At 34.7% G+C, this 15,805-nt stretch overlaps 1 protein-coding gene and 1 long non-coding RNA gene across 58 annotated transcripts in view; one reads left to right on the forward strand and one right to left on the reverse strand.

Annotated features, from left to right (window-relative positions):
- LOC309849226 (uncharacterized protein) overlaps nt 1-15,805 on the forward strand; it is a 125,332-nt gene that overhangs the window by 18,251 nt on the left and 91,276 nt on the right. The gene's annotated exons all lie outside the window — the stretch shown is intronic.
- The window catches only part of LOC309849235, a 39,721-nt gene that overhangs the window by 11,715 nt on the left and 12,201 nt on the right, over nt 1-15,805 (reverse strand). For 3 of the 8 annotated variants that reach the window (XR_014303606.1, XR_014303607.1, XR_014303608.1), the window contains one exon: nt 6,372-12,718. This is a non-coding gene — a long non-coding RNA (uncharacterized lncRNA). The remainder of the gene's footprint in view (nt 1-6,371; nt 12,719-15,805) is intronic. The other 5 variants (XR_014303604.1, XR_014303605.1, XR_014303602.1 and 2 more) reach the window with 3 other exon arrangements.

Consider the following 15,805-nt stretch of genomic DNA (forward strand, 5'->3'; position numbering starts at 1 on the left):
AACTACATTATTATGCTTCAGATAGAACAAAGAAAGAGGCTTTTATTTAAGAATTGCATTCACCTCCACCTTTTCCCTCCTTCAGGTGGGACTGTTAATTAATGCGTAACAATAACCAACTGGTAATTGACATCTGAAAAGGAGGGAAAAAAAGCAAATTTTTTCAAGTATTACCCTTACATACATTATATGTGTATGCGTGTGTGTGTGTGTTTCAAGGACACAGGACTACCAAGTTCCCCTTCCTAACTACACTATTAGTAAATGATGTTTGAAAAATATTCAACAAAGATAGCAATTCCACCAAAAAAAGCAGTAGTACGTTTAGTGTCCCCCCGCCCCACCCCTTGGATAAGTTGTCATTGTAATCCTCAAACTGTTCTCAGTCACTCAATTTTTAATAGAAGCACTGACTGCATGGCTGCACTTCTGAAATCATAAACAGGAAGTATGATATATAAATGTCAGTAAAACTAAAACTCAATTCTGTGGCTTGATATTTTATGTTAATGTGGATTTGTATGTACTTAAAATGATTACATGAAGGCAAATAGGAATATTACTTGATAAGTTTTCTTTGGCAACCTAACACTTTGGGGTTTGGGGGAAAATATAGAGTAACCCTTGTGTTGTAGACTTTCACAGAGAAAGAAATGGGAGTGACTCAGAAACTATTAGTTTGGCATCCTCAGAAACTGCTTTGTTATATAGGTTGCCCAACTTTATAGCCAGAAGACAGTGTAGATGGAGAAAGAAGCAGAGAGTGCATGACTCTTAATCTATTCAAAAATGCATTATAGAAAATAGTCTTAGACTTTGTGTATTTTTATTCTGACATCTCAGTAGTTCCTTGAATGCCTTCTACTACATTAACTCCTTCATGAGACAACTAAGGAATAGATTAAGTACTGCAAAACTCAGGATATCTCTGTTTCCTCTCTGAAGAAATTAGGTGTCTTTTTAGGATTGGTGATATTTTCTACATAATACTATTTCAGTTCTTTTGCTGCATGGACATCTCTGTGGAAATGACAAGAAGAGATGCAGTGCTCGCTTCAGCAGCATAGGTACTAAAGGTGTAACAACACAGAGAACATTAGCATGGCCCCTGTGCAAGGATGACAGGCAAATTCATGAAGCATTCCGTAACAACAACAAAAAAAAAAAGCAGAAGAGATTCAAACTGACCAGTCCAGAATTTTATATTACATTAAATATTTCTAGAGAAATGTACCAGCATATAGATACTTCTATAACTTTAAAATGTTTTTTCTTTAGGAAATGGTTCCTTAATTTCTCCTTAAATTGAGCACTGAAGGAATTTTACTGAAAGTCACATAATAGAGGAGTGAAATACCAAAAAATATAACCTATCCAGTATCTAAACTCCCTTTCAAAGCAGATCACAGTGCTCCAAGAATGTCTTAAAAGGAGGTAGCCTGGGGCACCTGGGTGGCTCAGGGAGTTAAAGCCTCTGCCTTCGGCTCAGGTCATGATCTCAGGGTCCTGGGATCGAGCCCCACATTGGGCTCTCTGCTCAGAAGGGAGCCTGCTTCCCTTCCTCTCTGCCTGCCTCTCTGCCTACTTGTGATCTCTGTCAAATGAATAAGTAAAAATCTTAAAAAAAACAAAGGATAGCCTGCCCATCTATTGAGTATCTAGCTTTCTACAGCACCTGAGGCACTGTTGAGCAGCATATATAATATACAAAATTTGAGGTGTTTTTTTTTTAAGATTGATTTATTTTAGAGAGAGAGGCTGCATTTGAGTGCAAGCAGTAGGGTGGGGGAGGCAAAGGGAGAGGGAGAGAATCTCAAGCAGACTCTCTGCTGAGCACAGAGCATGATGTTGAGATCAATCTCAGGACCCTGAAATCATGACCTGAGCCAAAATCAAGAGTTGAATGCTCAACTGACTGAACCACTCATGTGCCCCAAGAATTTGAGGTATTTTTTGAAAATACAGCATATGTAAAAAGGATTTGGGAGTGTTTAAAAAGTAACATAATAAGAGTATCTTAATCAAATACAAACTATTAAGTAATTGTTAAGGAGAAGTAGAAAATGAAGTGATTTAAAACTAGATTGATAGTGGATAGAAGTTTACTGGAATAGGCATATTTTCTGACGATTTTTTAAAGTAGTGATGGATTTTGCCAGAGAGAAAAGAACCATTCATTCGTCAAAAATTTATTGAGTGTTCACTATGTGCCATGTGCTAGATGCTATTCAAGGCCCTAGAGATAAGGCAATACACAAAAACTATTGCAGAGCAGGAATGGATATTTCATTGCCCAGGAGGCTTTGATAATTTGATAGGAACAGAAAACACAAATATGACAGTAGAGAGAAATGAAAGAGAAAGGAAAAGAACTGGTAATGCGTTTGTAGTAGAAGACCTTCTAAATGGGAGTAAGATGTTTGGTCTGAATTGAACTCCTTTGGTCACTGCAGTCAGAATACACTGCCTTTTTTTCCACCGACTGTCACTCAGCTCACCTAGCCTTTTAGAAAACTTTGTAATAACAAGGATAACACAAAATATATACTGCACATATAAAGATTCCCAACTGAAGTATGTGGAAGGCAAAAAGGGAAAGAATGGGTGGCAAAAGTTGAATTTTATGTCTCCTTTTATCTTTCCGATGGCTATTATATATTATCAGTCTCTTTCTAACAAGTCTTGTGATTTCAGTCCCTGAAGGTTCTGCTCTTCTTCTTTCCTTCAAGGTAGAATCACTGAAAGGAAAAGAGATTCTATTTAAATTCCCTTTTTCTAGTCAATCAGGAGTTCCTTATTCACCTAGCAATACTTCTCTATAGAGTGTGTGAAGAGAAGTATTTTGTGTTTTGTGTAGGGTAGTGGGAAAAGGATAAGACGAGATGAGGGCTGGGGAAAATACCAAGAGGCTGTAATGCAATGCAATATAAGAGCCTAGAATACGAACTTGACAATTAAGAGCGTGGGTTAAATGGGCAGTTTTAAAAATGAAAAGAGACATATCTGAAGCACACAATAAAGAACAACTATAACAAGTAACAAGTTTAACCCCTGTTTACCTATGGGAGGGTAAGAAAAGAAGGAAATGAATGTAAGATTTTAAGTTTGAAGGTCTGAAAATTTGTGTTGTCAATAAGAATAGCCAAGAAATTTGAAAGAAATAGCTTGAAGGAAAAAAATGAACTTAATGTCAGATCTAAATGAGATGTCACCAGAATATAGAGGACTTAGACTTTCTTGATAAGCCACTGGACCTATTGATGTACATGTGTAAGTTGGCACCATATAGAAACTGATTGAAACTCTATGGACTAATGAGGAAATACAATGAAGAAGATCAAATGGTTATGTATGAACTTTGTAAGATGAGGTATCAATTTCAAAGAAGGTAATCTAGTTTTGGAACTCTTTCCTTCAGGGCAGACAAAACTGTCTTTTATTAAATTGAAAGACTAATTTTTTTTTGGATTATCTCACTGGAAAATCTGGATTTTTTTGTTAAACATTTATTACTGGGGCACCTTGATGGCTCAGTGGGTTAAAGCCTTTGCCTTTGGCTCAGATCATGATCTCAGGGGCCTGGGATCGAGCCCTGCATCGAGCTCTCTGCTCAGCGGGGAGCCTGCTTCTTCCTCTTCTCTTTCTGCCTCTGTGCCTACTTGTGATCTCTGACTATCAAATAAATAAATAAAATCTAAAAAAAAAAAGATTTATTATCTGAGAGAGAGTGCACACACACAAGAGAGGGAGGGTGGGAGTGGTAGGGGTAGGGAGGGAGAGGGAGAGAGAGAATTTAAAGCAGACTTCCAGCTGAGTGGGGAGCCTGATGCTGGGCTCCATCTCAGGACTCCAAAATCACAACCTAAGACAAAATCAAGAGTCGACACTTAACCAATTGATCCACCCAAGCAACCCTGGAAGTTTTGATTTTTAACTGAATATCTTCCTAGCCAATTCATATGAATTATGTGCCTTAAGATACAACAAGCAAAACAAATGTCTGCAACTTTTCTTTGACTGTATACTTTCCTATGAAGGCTATGGCTTTAAAAATATAGAATTTTTTCTATAAGTTAATTTATAAAATTAATATTATTATAAATTATACAATTTTATTATGATTACTTTATTATATATTAATTTAATATAATTATTAATATTTTATAAATTATATGCTTATAAATTATAAAAATAATAAAATTTACATCAGCATTTAAGTCATTCAAACTAGTTAGCTGTTAAATATGGAGTTTGTTTTATATAAAACTGTCAGAGTGAACATGAATTTCCATTCCCAAAGCAAATCTGTTATGGAACCACATAAATAGAAATTCACCTTTAAAGAAGACTCAATTATAAAATGCACTAGGCTACATATTTCTTTAAATAGAAAAGGATCAAACTTGATACTCCCTGAACTAACAGTTTTTAGAATCTATTTGATATTTTCTGTACACAAATCACATGAAAATAATTTCAGCATTTCATCATTATCTAAACTGGCTTTAGATTTCTATATTTATGTAGAAGTACCTTCATAGTAGCTAGCAGTGGAACATTTAGTAGAGTACTTTCTGTATGTTTTACAGTACGTTAAGTGCTCCAATATTTACTATCTCATTTAATTAACATTCACAACTCAATTAAATATTACTAACCCATTTCACAGATAGGCAAAACTGAAGCCCAAGTTAAGTTATATCTGCAATGTAACCTACTTGGTAAGTGGGCAGAGCTAGGATTTGAGTTCAGATGTGTCTTGATTCCAATGTCACTTTTCATAATACCCTTTGCCTCCAAAATTCACCTAAAAACATTTTTATTATAAAAGTTTTATGTCTGTTGAATTCATTCAGTATAATGGAATACTTTTTTTTTCCTTTCTTTTTTTTGGGCAATTTGGAAATGTTTCTGTGTTCTTGTTTACTCTCATGACTTTAACCAAGAAAATCTTCTTGGGTGCCACTTGGACCACATATCAAACCATATCTCCCAGATTAGTAACCATTATCTAACACACACACAGGAAATGAAGATTTCATGGAAAAGTTAAAAAAAAATCCTCCTGTTCAATTTTAGGGATATAGGGATATATACACATCTATTTAATTCTTATAGAAGTGCATAGATAAATTACTGGCTTTAATATTAGCCTGAAAAAATCGTCCAAAGTCACAGATTCAGTTTCTTAGTTTCAACAGACACAGCTATACTATGAATACTGAAAAGAGAATTGTCAAGACAAAACAACAAATAATTCTTGAGTTCTTACTTGCTTATCAGCGTAAAACATTTTCTAATCTATAGTCAACAAACATGCCAGACAGCTCTATTAAGTGGTAAAAGGGGTATGGAAGAAGTGGATCACATAGTTTGAGATCTTAGTTATCTCTAGTATTATACCATCAGTCCTGCTATTGAACCACTGAATGGAAGCAATCTAGTATAGAAGAGTGTATATTTTGGAGTAGAACAAATCTGAGTTTAAATCTTTACATTACTTATAAATTCTGTGATCCAGAAAAAGTTACTGCCTTTGTGGGTCATAATTCTTTCATTTTGTAACCTGGAACTAAAACTCTGCAAAAGAAGAGACTTCCCAGGTTCAAATCTCAGCTCCGTTGTGCAGAAATTGTGACTTAATACCTCCTTTTCCTCATCTGTAAAATGAGGTTAATAAAAGTCCCCATACCTCAAAGAGTTGCAAGGATTTAACACCTTAAAATACTTAAAGTACATGTAACAGAGCTTGGCACATAGGAAATGATATATTTACATATACTGTAATTCTTAAAGTACCTACCTAGTTCTTGCCCCTTGGTATATTTCTAATAAATGTTAATTCTTTTTTATATTTCAACTGAAATTCTTTTCTTTTATTTTCTAAGATTTTATTTTTCAGTAATCTCTATACCCAATGTGGGGCTCAAATTTACAACCCCAAAACCAAGAGTCATGTGCTCTACTGATTGAGCCAGCCAGGCACCCCTCCTTTATTTTCTAGATACATTTTTCAGTGTATTAAGCTAAGGTATAACTGATATTCAATAGACTGCATATATATAAGGTGTATAATTGATAACTTTAAACATGTATAGAATTGATTGAGAATACAATTGATAAATGTTAACATGTATATCCCTGTCAAACCATCACCAGAATAAGAAGTGAATATATCTATCAACCCTAAGAATTTCCCCTGCCATTTTATAATCCTCTCCCAGCACTTCTCTCTCCAGGTAACCAATGATCTCTCAGCCCTTTGTCCCAATAGATCTGTTTGCATTTTCTAGAATTTTGTATTTTCCTCCTTTGCTCACAATATTGTTTTGAAATTAATCATGCTGGTGCACAGAACAATAGTTCATTACCTTTTTATTGCTGAGTAGTATTCCATTATATGAATATATCACAATTTATCCATTTATCTGTTGGTGACATTTGAGTTGTTTCAAATTGGAGACTGTTAAATATAAAGCTACTATGAATATTCATGTACAGATCTCTATAGAAACATGCTGTCTTTTCTTGTGGAATTACCTACAATGAAATGGATCATATATTGGTGTAAGTTAACTTTTCAAGAAACTGCAAAACTGTTTCCAAACTGATTGTATTATTTTAGATTCCTATAAGGAGTGTATAAAGTTCTAATTTCTCCAAATCCTTAACAACACTTTTCATTTTAGATGTTCTAATAGATGTGTATTTTTTTTTTTTTTTTTTTTTTTTTGGTATATGGATATCCACTTGTTCCATCATGGTTTTACAGTATGTTTCCCTAAAGACTAATGAGGTTAATAAAGTTGAACCTCTTTTCATATGCTTATTTGCTATATGGGTTATCTTCCTATTGAAATTACTATTCAAGTCTTTTGCCTATTTTTTGAGACTTTTGTTTTCTCATTGTTGAGTTTTGAGAGTTTGTTACATTCTTTTATTTTTTAATCTTTATTTTTTCATGATCTCTATACCCAATGTGAGGCTTGAACTCATGACCCCCAAGATCAAGTGTCACATGCTCTTGCAACTCAGACAACCAGGCACCATGAGAGTATGTTACATTCTTGATAGAAATCCTTTATTACATGTTTCTGTCAGGCTGGAGCTTGTCTTCTTTAGCAGTGTATTTTAAAAAACAGAAGTCTGTAAAAATTTGATTAAGTCCAGTTTTTCAATTTGTTCATTTATGGATTATACTTTTGATGTCACATTTAAGAAATCTTTGTCTTAATTCAGAGTCACAAAAATTTTCTTACATTTTCTCTAAAAGTTTAATAGTAATGTTAGGTTTTACGTTTAGGTCTGTGATCAATTTTGAGTACATTTTTATACATTGATTTATGAATCAAATTCCTATTTTTATAGGTGGATATCCAGTTCTTCCAAGTACAATGTATTTTTTTTTAATTATTCTTTCTTCACTGAATTATCTTTGTACTTTGCCAAAAATCTGTTATCATTATATGTGTGGTTCTATGTCCAGACTCTATATTCTGTTCCATCAATCTGTCTATTCTTTTTTATATACACATTTTTAAAGATTTTATTTATTTATTTGAGAGAGTGTGAGAGAAAGAACACAAGAGCAGGGTGAGGGGCAGGAGAAGCAGACTACCCACTGAACAAGGAGCCCGTCGTGTGGCTCGATCCCGGGACTCCGGGATCATGATCATGACCTGAGCAGAAGGCAGACCTTAACAGACTGAGACACCCAGGTGCCCCTATTAGTCTATTCTTAATTAATACCACTCTGTTTTGATTACTGTAGATATTTAATAAGTCTTGAAATCAGGTAGTATCAGCCCTCCAACTGTTCTTCTTGTCAAAGTTAATTATTCTGGCTATTATAGGTCTTCACATTTCTATATGAATTTTAGAATCAGCTTATCTTTTTTATTTTTTTTTAAACTTACTGGGATTTTGGTTTGTGTTGAACCTATAAATCAATTTAAGGAGCTGGCATGTTAATATGAATGCATTGAGCCAGGTAAATCTCTTGGTTATTTAAGTTGTCTTTACTTCCTCTCAACACTATGCTGTTTTTAATGTATGGATCTTTCATGCCTTTTATCAGATTTATTCCTAAATATTTCATATTTTTATGCTATTGTAAGTGCTGCATTTTCGGTTGTTTGTTGCTAGAACATAGAAATATAGATGATTATTGTACATTGATCTTGTATCCTGCAGTTTTGCTAAATTCACCTGTTAGTTCTAGTAGTTTTTTGTAGATTCTACCAAGTGGAACAGATGGATAATTATGTCAGTTTTATTTCTTCCTTTCCAATCTGAATGTATTTTTTTCTTTTCTTGCCTGACTACACTGGCAGGACCTCCAATGTTGAATAAAAGCAATAAGAACATGGGCACCTGGGTGACTCAATTTTTCTGTCCAAGTCTTGATTTCAACTCAGGTCATGACTTCAGAGTTACAGGATCCAGCCTAGTGTTGAGCTCTGTGCTCAGCATGAAGTCTACTTGGGATTCTCCCTCTCCCTGTGCCCCTCATCCCACTTATACTCTAGATAAATGGATGGATGGATGGATGGATGGATGGATGGATGGATGGATGGATGGATGAAAGAAATCTTAAAAAACAAAGTGGTAAGAGCAGACATCATAGTGTTGTTCCTGATCTTGGGGGACAAGCATGAAGTCTTTTACCAGTAGGTATGAGATTATCTGTAGGCTTTCTGTAGATGTACTTTATCTGGTTGAAGTACCCTTCCATTACTAGTTTGCTGAGTTTTTAGAGAATGAATATCGGGTTTTGTCAGATGTTTTTCTGCATCTATTGAGATGATCAGTTTTTCTTTTTTAGATTAATTTGGTGAGTTGCAATGATTAATTTTTGAATGTTAAACCAGTCCTGTATTCTTGGGATAAATAGCACCCAATAAATAATATTATCTTTTATGTATAGTTGGATTTGATCTGATAAAATTTTGTCTAGAATTTTTTACATCTGTGTTCATAAGGGAAAGTGGCCTGAGTTTTCTTTTCTTGGGTATCAGGGCAGTGCTGGCCTCAAAGAACAAACCTGAAAGTATTCCTCTCTTCGCTTTTCTGGAAGAGTTTGTGAGATTGGTATTTTTTTCTCTGAATGTTGGAAGGATTCACCAGTTAAGTCCTGTGGACCAGAACTTTTCTTTATGGGAATGTTTTAAACTAAAAATTCAATTTTTTGCTGGGGCACCGAATGGCTCCGTTGATATAAGCGTCTGCCTTCGGCTCAAGTCATATCTCAGGGTCCTGGGATCAAGCCCTGCATCAGAGTCCTTGCTCAGCAGGGAGCCTGCTTCTCCCTCTCCCACTCCCCCTGCTTGCTCTTACTCTCTTTCTCTCTCTGTCTTACAAATGGATAAATAAAATCTTAAAAATAAAAAATAAACAAAAATTCAGTTTTTTGGAAATGGATATGTGACCATTCAGTTTATCTCTTTCTTCTTGAGTTAGCTTTGGTAATTTCTGTCTTCTAAGGAACTTGGTCATTTCATCTGAGTTGTTAAAAATTTTTGCCTGAAGTTGTTCATAATATTCCCTTATTATCCTTGAAGTATCTGTAGAATTTGTAATGATGGCACCTCTCTCATTCCTGATAAGTATCTTCTCTCTCTCTCTCTCTTTTTTTTTTCCTAACCAGTCTGGCTAAAGGTTTATCATTTCTGCTCATCCCAAACAACCAGGTTTTGATAACATATTCTTAATTGATCTTTGCTTTGTATTTCATTGATTTCCACTTTAACCTTTATTTCATTTCCTTTGGTTGTGTTTAATTTGCTTTTCTGTTCTAATTTCTTTTTTTTTATTATTTTAAATATGTTATTTATTTATTTGACAGACAGAGATCACAAGTAGGCAGAGAGGCAGGCAGAGAGAGAGAGAGAAGGGAAGCAGGCTCCCTGCTGAGCAGAGAGCCTGATGCGGGGCTCGATCCCAGGACCCTGAGACCATGACCTGAGCCAAAGGCAGAGGCCTAACCCACTGAGCCACCCAGGCGCCCCTCTGTTCTAATTTCTTAAGGTGGAAGTTGAGGTCATTGCTTTGAGACTTTTTATATTTTTTAACATAGGCATTTCATTTATGTATTCTGATATATTGTATTTTTATTTTCCCACAGGTCAAAATACTTTGTAATTTCACTTTGGATTTCTTCTTTAATCAGTGGGTTATGTAGAAGCATGTGATTTTGTTTCCAGATAATCAGGGATTTTCCAATTAGGTTTCTGTTATTGATTTCTAATTTAATTCCACTGTGGTCGGAGGACATATTTCTCATGACTTAAATCCTCTAAAATGTATTGAGACATATTTTATAGTCTAAAACAGAGACTGGCAAAATTCTTTAAAGGGTCAGACAGTAAATATTTTAAACTTTGTGGGTCACATACAGTTTCTCCTGTCACATATTTTTTTCCTTTTTATAAGAAACCTCTCAAAATGCAAAAACCATCTTTAGTTTATAAGCCGTACAAAACCAGGCTAGATTTGGCTTCACAATCAATAGTTTGCTAACCCCAGCCAAGAATATGGTCCCTCTGGGTAAAAGTTTCATGTACTCTATTTAAAGAGAAAGTATATTCTACTGTTAGTGGAATGTTATTAAAGTTGGGTAATATTGGTGGATAGTGTTGATTTTACTATATCCTTGCTATGTTCTTATCCTAGCAACTACTGAAGGGGGAGTATTAAAATCTCTGACTATAATTGTGGATGTGTCTGTTTCTCCTTACAGTTCTATCAGATCTTGCTCTACATATTTTGGACCTTTTTATTTGGGGCATAAACATTTAGGATTGTTACATCCTCCTGATTAACTGATCCCTTTATTTATAAAATGACCTTCTTTTACCCTGGTAATATTCTTTGCTCTGAAATCTTACTTTGTTTCTGTTATGTTAATACAGCCCCACTAGTTTTTTTTTTTTTTTTTTTTACTAATGTCAGCATCAGCATGGTATATCTTTTTCCATTCTTTCATTCTTACCATTCTTAAAGTGTGTTGAGTCTTGCTTTCTAGCCAATCTGACAATCTCTACCCTTTGATTAGGGTTTTTTAAGTCATTTACATTTAATGTGATTATTGATATAATTAGATTTAGGTGTCTCATCTTGCTATTTTCTATTTGTTCATTTGTTCTTTGTTCCCTCTGTTATTCCTTTTTTTCTTTTTCTGCCTTCTTTTGGATTACTTTATTATTCCATTCTTTTCTTTGTTGGCTTATTACCTATAACAGTTGTTTTATTATTCTACTGGTTGCTTCAGGGTTTATAGTCTACATAGTTATCACAGTCTGCTTTCAAGTGAATTTATACCACTTAAGATATAATAAAAGAATCTTATAATATCTTATTTCTATTTTTCTCCTCCTGGTTTTCATGCTATTGTTGGCATATATTTACTAATGCATGTTGTAAACCCCATAATACATTGCTATTACTTTTGTTTAAACAGTTGATTAGCTTAAAAGAGGATTAAATGTAAAAAGAGCTTAAACATTTACCCTGCAGTTACCTTTTCCAGTGTTCATCATTCCTTTATGTAGATCTGGATTTCCATCTAATATTATTTCCCTTCCATCTGGATTACTTTCTTTAACATCTTTTGTAGTGCAGTCTATTGGCAATGATATTAAATTATCATTTCAGAGTCTTTGAAACACTCTCAGGTTCAAAGTAAGTAATCATCAATTAATCTACTCCCTACCATACACTACTATAAATAGCCTGGGCTAAAGAGAAAACCAAAAAGGAGCATATTGTACAACCATCAAATAGCCTAGAACATTGCTCTAAAAGTCCAGTTTGAGACAAAGGAAGCTTATAGTATGCCAGGGTGCTAAAAGCTACTGAATAAAACATGAGACATCTTCTTAGATATTAATTTTACTCAGGGATTTTGAAAAAATTTTTAAGTATTGTATTTATACTAAACATAGAACTATTATATATAATGCAACATTTATATTAAATTTCAGACAAAACAAGAAACTTAAGAAAATCCTAGTTTGGGGGATGCCTGGGTAGCTCGGTTGGTTGGGCAGCTGCCTTCAGCGCAGGTCAGGATCCCAGCGTCCTGGGATCAAGTCCCACATCCGGCTCCTTGCTCGGCGGGGAGCCTGCTTCTCCCTCTGCCTCTGCCTGTGCTCATTCTCTCTGACAAATAAATAAATAAATAAAATCTTAAAAAAAGAAAGAAAAAGAAAACCCTAGTTTGGGATCAAGCTTCTAGGGCACTTTTTTCACTTTTCTGTAGTATGAACTACACTTTTGTGAAAAAGTTCGAGAAGCTGTGAACTTGATGATTATTCATGATTTACTAAAACCTCCCCTAAAATTGGATACTGTCAACAAATGTAGGTTATTCATAGAGTTTTTAAAATTTAATTATAATATGCATTTATGAATTGACCACTATATCCTATTATTCAGGTTATGAATCATTTCTTATTGTGCTCATGAAAACTACACTTAATTCCAAGTTTTTAAAATACCCATCATTATTCTTGTAAAGGGCTTTTACTTACCAATTCTCACTTTGTGGCTATCAGCATGCCTATATCATTAAGTACCTACAACACTGTCCAATTTCCTGATTCCCATGCAGGATAGAATAGCTAATACACATTAATATGCCTGTTAGAAATCAGCCAAAAACAAGAAAAATAGGCTGGCTATACGATCCTACTGGAAAATCCACTTGTAAGTCTGCATCCTAGGGAAAAAAAGCAAAAATGTAGTTATTAGATTGTCCATTTACAAACAGAAAAACATATATATAATGTACCCCCCAATAAGAAACTGCTTAAATTATGGTATATACTTATTCTATATGGAATACCTACTCAGCCATTAAAGGATATTAGAGCTGAATATTTATTACTAGGATGAACAACTAACAGGTATGAAAATGTAATAAAAGGGGGTTAACAGTGGTTATTTCTGGGTTTGGGTTATTAATTTTTTTCTACATCTTGTTCATCTTGTTGTATATTCTTTAGTAGCAACTGCATATAACAACAAACACCCAAAGTTTCCAAAAATACTAATACAATATGAATACTTATTCAAAATGAAGAGGTCATCATTTGTCTATCCATTAATCAACAATTATTTGCACTATTAAATAAGGCAAGTCCTTGTCCTCATGACTCTTGATTTCTGAGGGCAAAAAGGACATATTCAGCAATCTTGGAAATTTATTATTCCTCTTTTTCATTCTCATTACTTAATTGCCCAGTCATTCCCTCCCTTATTTATAGAGGTCTTTGGCACCCAACTTCCAGTATCTGCATTTCCTGCCATCATGTGCCACTTCAGTGTCCCCATGGACAACCCATCCAACAACCTTGAATTCTGACTCCAGCAGCTTACTATCACTTCATTCAGTGATCCATACCCAGACCCATACTCTCAATCTTTGATCACTAGGAAATTGTTCCACAGCCTTAGACTTCAATACTATTGTTTTCAGACAACAATCACTTATTGTTCCCCATTTTTTCACTCCCTTATTCCCATAACACCTGCTTTCTTATTTTAGCCTCTATTCCTAAAGTATTCACTCTTTTTTTTTTTTCCAAACCACAATCTTCAGCATGGCTTCATATCTTTTCTTGTCTAGCTTAGTTTCCCACGTACATTAGTCTCTCTTGATAATAACTCTGCCCCCTGGTTAATTCCATCTCCCATTCCTTAGAGCATATATTTTTATGCCACTTTACTACAGTTCAAATGTGCTACTTCACCTACACCCTTTTCTTTAACATCTTCTTTATTAGAAAAAAAAAGTCAAAACTATAAGCTATGAACCTCTTGTTGAACCTCTAACCTTCTTGTTCCACATTTACAAGTTATACATGTAACTATCTTTTACTTACTTTCTTCTAATCTCAGGGAGGAGTATCCTATCTCTTTCTCCAGGTCAATTTCTTTACTGCTCCCTTGATCCCACATTCCCTCATCTCCTACAGATCTTTCTTTACCTTTATCCCTCTTGTCTTTAATCTCTTTTCTTTCTCTTCTGCTGTCTCTACCCACATTTTATAAACAGTAAACTCTCTTCACTGGAGAATCTCCTCCTCAATTCTACAAACTATTCTCTATAGTGATCTGTTACTCCTGTTTTGAAGAAGAAATAAAAAGCCTTGAAATAATATAAATCTATTGTAACTTTTCTCAATTTAAGGTAATTTTCAGGATGCCTGGGTGGCTCGGTTGGTTAAGCATCTGCCTTTGGCTCACAGGATCCCAGGGTCCTGGGATCGAGTCAGTCATCGGGCTCCCTGGCTTCTCCCTTCTTGCCTGCTGCTTCTCCTGCTTGTACACTCTCTTGCAGGCAAATAAATAAATAAATAAATAAATAAATAAAATCTTTTTAAAAATAAATAAAATACTTTTCAACCCAGCACACAATTCTGCCATCATCAACACAATGAAAATATTCTGGCAAACATTACAATGACAAAATTGCCAAATTCTATTATCTTTTTCAATTTACTTGACCTGACTGTATCTTCTGATCCTCCTGACTCCTTTTTTCCTGAGTCCTCCCATTGGCTTCTAGAACACTGAGCTCTGTTGGTGCTCCCTTCCACCCTTCTGTGATTTACTCTTAATTTTTTTTTCTGCCTTCTGTTACTTTGCCCATTTACTAATGTTGGTTGTCATTTCCTCTCACTATATTCAGTTTCTATGAGTAACAGTATCCAATTCCCTAAAAATTTCAACTACTACCTTTTTAGTGATATTTGCTTCAAGCTCCAACCTTTCTCCCAAGCCTCAGATGCACATGCTGAGCTCACTACTGAACTTCCCTATATGGATATCCCAGTGACAATTTTCCATATTCAATATGTCTTCATTGAGTTTCTCAGCGCCTTCCCCTTACCCAGTTTTCTATTCCACATCCTTATACACACATACTCATAAGCCAAAATCCCTGTTCTTCTCCATTTGCCTCTGTCCTGGTTAATTTTACCCCTATTGTACTCTACAGCCAAGACAGGAACTAGAAAGTCATTCTAGATTCTTCCTTATCTCTAGCCCATCCATTACTACCCTAGTCCAGAATCTTATTATTTGCCCCCATGACTGTGAAACCATGTGAAACTACTTCCATTTACTTAAGAAGTAATTATTATTATATATAATAACATGTGATAATAATAGAGCACATTTTACATTTCCCCTAGTATTTAAATTAAGAAATTACAAACATGTTACCATATTAGCAAACCATAAAGGCTTACACAGAAGCATAAATAGCCTCCACTATTCCCAGAGATCAGAAACCTTGTTCATTCCCCCATGCCAAAGTTTTTAGCACACAGCAGTTACTGCTTTACTATCTGTTCACTTTTGAATAAGGTAAACATGGCACACTTAAAGGTAATCATAATAATTATTAAGCTGCATATTAAAAGTTAAATAAATAGTAGGATTCATATTAAGTTTATATAACAAGATATAACTTTATACCTTGTTAGTTCACCAGAATTTCTTTAAAACATATACCACACACATACCTATAAACATATATCACATTAGGAATTAGATAAACTAACAAAGTTTTCCCTATAAACTGAGCTTCCTTTCATATCCTATTCTACTGTTTTAAACAGCACTCAACCTATCCATGCTTCCAAAATTATGAAAGTGAACGCACCCCCATAGCCACCCTTGTAGTAAAGTTAGTGTGGCACAGGTAGAACAGAGGGGTCCCACTGCCTCCCCAAATCTTTTCCACTTTGCTTTCTGATGCCTGGAAGATGGAACCATCTATTCCACAAGATACAAACTG

This window comes from Mustela nivalis (genome assembly GCF_964662115.1).
Source record: "Mustela nivalis genome assembly, chromosome: 15".
NCBI lineage: Eukaryota > Metazoa > Chordata > Mammalia > Carnivora > Mustelidae > Mustela > Mustela nivalis.